Raw genomic sequence first — 5058 nt, 5'->3', positions numbered from 1 at the left:
GGCCTCGGCCCGCTCGCCCCTCCCCCACCTTCTCCCGCCCCTCCCCCCGCCGTCTCGTGCGCTTGCCCGGGCCGGAGTCGCCGGGGGCGGGCGCGGGCGCGTTTTCGGGGTCCGCCTGCGGGTGGGGCGCCGGAGGAGCTGGACTGGAGGCTTACTCCGTGCGCCCCGGGAGGGTTTCGGCTTTCGCACTCGCCCTCTCCCCCTCCTTTGCGCCGACTGAGTGATCCTGGGGCTGAAGCCCGTGCTCCCCGTGCCTGCCGCCCCTCTTTGCTGTACAAAGCCATCTCTCCCACCCCCACCCCCACCCCGTACCCCCCATATATGATAGCCGGGGACCATGAGGGCTGTCCGGGAGGAGCGCGGGGACGCTCATCTGACACCAGAAGGAAGCCAGGGAGAAAATGGAAGTTAGTGCAAACTCACCTGCCTTCCTTTGGAAACTTCAAGAAAAAGACAGATTGTATCAGCTGATGGCTTTTAATCTCCTAGACTAAAAATAAACTTTCGTTGCAGTGAACAGCTTTAAAGAAAAATCACATTTTCTTGGGTTCGGATCTTTTTTATGGTAGAGGTTGGTTCTTGCTGTCTTACATCTTGACCCTCATTTGGGAAGTCAAGACCGAACCTAACCATGACATTTTTTGTTTGGTTTATTCAATTGCACTTGTAACCTGTCAAAGGAGAAAATTGCAACACATTTAAAGATCTTTTCTGTTGTTGTTGCTGCTGATTCTCATTTTTTAACTTTTGTTGTTAGTTTAAAGATCTTAATTTTATTTGTGATTCTAGAATTGGGCAACACCTCCTTTAAATTAGAAGAAGTGCTCCCATGAGCTGAGCAGAAGAGGTTGATTTTATAGACAGAGAAGGGCTGAAGAAAGCAGAAGCAAAGAACCAAGACTGGATTGGTTGTTTCAAAATTACTTTCCTTGTAAGGAGGGGACAGCGAGACAGAATCATAGAGAAATAACTGATGAGGGCTTGCCACCATGGCTCATACCTGTAACCCCAGCACTTCGGAAGGCCAAAACTGGAGGACGTCTTGAGTCCAGGAGTTTGAGACCAGCCGGAACAATACAGTAAGACCCCCATCTCCACAAAAACAAAAAATAAGCCAGGTGCAGTGGCTTATGCCTGTAGTCCCAGCTGCTCAGGAGGCTGAGGTGGGAGGCTCATTTGAGCCCAGGAGTTTGAAGTTGCCATGAGCTGTGATTGTGCTTTTCATGCCGGCCTAAGTGACAGAGCAAGACCCTGTCTCTTTAAAAGAAAGAGAAAGAAAGAGAGAAATGACTGGTCATCACCAGGTTACATACATACAGATTACTATACAATTGACCCTTAACATGGGTTTGAACTGAGCAGGTCCACTTGTACATGGATTTTTTTCAATAAAAGTTACACCGAGTGTGCTTGCCTCTCCTGTCTCCCCTTCCATCTCCTCCACCTCTTCTACTTCTGCCACCCCTGAGACAGCAGAATCAACCCCTCCTCTTCTTTCCCCTCCTCAGCCTCCACATGAAGATAATGAGGACGAAGATTTTTTTTTTTTTTTTTTTTTTTTGAGACGGAGTCTCGCTGTGTCGCCCAGGCTGGAGTGCAGTGGCCGGATCTCAGCTCACTGCAAGCTCCGCCTCCCGGGTTTATGCCATTCTCCTGCCTCAGCGTCCTGAGTAGCTGGGACTACAGGCGCCCGCCACCGCGCCCGGCTAGTTTTTTGTATTTTTTAGTAGAGACGGAGTTTCACCGTGTTAGCCAGGATGGTCTCGATCTCCCGACCTCGTGATCCGCCCGTCTGGGCCTCCCAAAGTGCCGGGATTACAGGCTTGAGCCACCGCGCCCGGCCGAGGACGAAGATGTTTATGATGATCACTTCCACTTATTGAGTAGTAAATGTACATCTCTTCCTTATGATTTTCTTAATAACATGCTCTTTTCTCTAGCTTACTTTATTGCAAGAATACAGTGTATAATACATATAACATACAACATATGTGTTAATTGACTGTTCATGTTATTGGCAAAGCTTTCGGTCAACAGTAGGCTATTGGTAGTTTTGGGAGATTCAAAAGTATGCAGGGGCCGGGCATGGTGGCTCACACCTGTAATCCCAGCACTTTGGGATGCCAAGCGGTGGATCACTTGAGATCAGGAGTTTGACACCAGCCTGGCCAACATGGTGAAACCCCAACTCTACTAAAAATGAGCCGGGAGTGGTGGTGGATACCTGTAATCCAGCTATTTGGGAGGCTGAGGCAGGAGAATCGCTTGAACCCAGGAGGCGGAGGTTGCAGTGAGCCCAAGATCATGCCACTGCACTCCAGCCTGGGCGACAGAGCCAGACTCTAATTCAAAAACAAACAAACAAACAAAAAAAGTTTGCAGGGGTTTTCTTTTCTTTTTTTTTTTTTTTTTGAGACAGGGTCTTGCTCTGTCTCCCAGACTGGAGTGCAGTGGCGCAATCTCAGCTCACTGTAACCTCCACCTCCCAGGTTCAAGTGATTCTCCTGCCTCAGCCTCTCGAGTAGCTGGGATTATAGGTGTGTACCGCCACGCCCAGCTAAATTTTGTATATTTAGTAGAGACAGGGTTTCGCCATGTTGACCAGACTGGTCTCAAACTCCTGGTCTCAAGTGATCCACCTGCCTCAGCTTCCCAAAGTGCTGGGATTACAGGCATGAGCCACCTCCCCCAGCTATGCAGGGATTTTCGACTGCATGGAGTTGGTGCCCCCAACCACCTCCTGTCACCCCCGCCTCATTCGAAAGTAGATTGTTCGGGAAATTAGACCATCATCTCTCCTGATTTCTCAGAAAGTCAGATTACAACTTGGTTTTGGTTTGGTGATGTAAAACTTTAGCATGAGTGACTCCTTTCTGATTTTTAGTCGGGTCTGTTGAGGCCAAATGCAGGAGCTTAGTCCAAAACAGTGACCTCTTGTAACTTTTATTTAACAAATGTCAATGAGCACCTCAATTCCCCTGGGAAAGACAGACTGTGTTCCAGAAAGAGAGAATGTTTGGGAGGTGACATTTTAGATCTTTAGGCACACCGACTCATTCCCTTCCCCAGAAACACTTTGAGCTAATACTGGGCCTAGTTTTCAGCTCGGAATCAGAGAATATCCTCAAACCCCAGTCGATACCTCTGCCCTTTCCTGCCCTCAGATTACTCCTTCTGGAGGAAATGCTAGAGAGACCTGCCTATCATTTCCAACGGAATGATTCTCACTTGCAAAAGTACGCTTATCCGCTTTGGAGTCCAATAACTCCAGCGGTGATTAGGCCCCGGGGACTGATGCAGGTCACCAAACATGTTAGAGACTGGTGTGTAAACCTGAATGTCAATGCACTGATTTCCCATGGGAAATATTACTGTTGAAGGAACTAGACCCCCAAATTCACGAGTCAGTGCCTGTCTTATGCTTCCTTATATCTGCAGCCCTGAACCCAGAGCCCATATTCAATAAATGTTGATGTTTATCAAAGATTGAATCCAGAGTGAAATTTTATTTCCATCTTCTTCCTTGCTCACTTTGCTTTCCACTACAGTTTAAATAACTACAGTTTAAATAAACACAGAGGCCAGGTGTGGTGGTTCATGCCTGTAATCCCAGCACTTTGGGAGGCAGAGGTAGGCGGATCACTTGAGGTAAGGAGTTCGAGACCAGCCTGGCCAACATAGAGAAACTCCGTCTGTACTAAAAATACAAAAATTAGTTGGGCGTGGTGGCGGGTGCCTGTAATCCCAGGTACTCAGGAGGCTGGGGCAGGAAAATCGCTGGAACCTGGGGGGCGGAGTTTGCAGTGAGCCGAGATCATGCCATTGCACTCCAGCCTGGGCAACAGAGCGAGACTCTGTCTCAATAAACAAACAAACAAATAAACACCAAAAGTGGTGTTGGCCATTTTTCCCCTGAAAGAAGCAGCAGGGAGGAAGCAGGTTATTCTGGGACTAACATAGCTGCTTCTGACAGTTGCTCTGGAGGCTAAAGCAGCTCCATCTTGGATGCTCATCTGCCATGTTCACTTCTGAGGAACCCCAGTTCCAGGAATACCTCTAAAATTTCCATTTTCACATACTTACCCTTAGGTCAAAATAACGTTGGTGTTACTGTAAACACATACTTATTATAAATCCTGCCTGTGGCGAATTCTTTATGGTATACAAGCCCTTGGACTTGAGGGTAACAGTGCAGGGATCCGCCATCTTGTCTTGCAGCCATCTAGGACATGGCTTGTGTTTGTAAGTCCCTATTAAGTGTTTCTTTCTGAGAAATTGGATTTGTCCACCTCTTTCTTCAGCTTCTCAGCTTCCTCAGCCTTTGGAGGTAGGTGTGCATAGACCTGCTCAACACAGAACAGTTATCCTCCACTAGGGACTTCCACAGGGCTTGTCTAAAACAAAGACACAAGTCTCGGAGAGCTGGCTGGAAGAAGCTGCTTCGAGCCACGTTGAATACCGAGCATCATGTCTGGTCCTTGGTGGCTTTTTCTCTTCTCCAGACCCTCGGACAATCCCTCTTTAGGCCTCCTGGAGTTCATTTGCCCAGATCAGAAGTTTAAGCATAACCCTAAATTTCTTTTGCCCCTCACTATTTAATTATCCTTTTTTTTTTTTTTTTTTTTTTTTTTTGAGACTTGTTCTGTCTCCCAGGTTGGAGTGCAATGGCGTGATCTCGGCTCACTGCCACCTCTGCCTCCCTGGCTCAGGTGATTCTCCTGCCTCAGCCTCCCGAGTAGCTGGGATTACAGGCACCTGCCACCATGCCCAGCTAATTTTTGTATTTTTAGTAGAGACAGGGTTTCACCATGTTGGCCAGGCTGGTCTTGAACTCCTGATCTTTGGTGATCCGCCTGCCTTGGCCTCCCAAAGTGCTGAGATTCCAGGTGTGAGCCACCACGCCTGGCCCATTTAATTATCCTTAAATCTGTGGATTCCACCTCCTAGATATTCCTTGATTGTGAACTCCTATCTGTCTTTAGTGCCACCAACCCATCCAGGTCACCTTTGCCTGTCCTCTGGACCCTGACACAGCCTCCTGATGAATCTCCCAGCCTC

The sequence above is a fragment of the Rhinopithecus roxellana genome, chromosome 11 (assembly GCF_007565055.1).
Source record: "Rhinopithecus roxellana isolate Shanxi Qingling chromosome 11, ASM756505v1, whole genome shotgun sequence".
NCBI lineage: Eukaryota > Metazoa > Chordata > Mammalia > Primates > Cercopithecidae > Rhinopithecus > Rhinopithecus roxellana.
Note: the sequence above shows the minus strand (reverse complement) of the source record.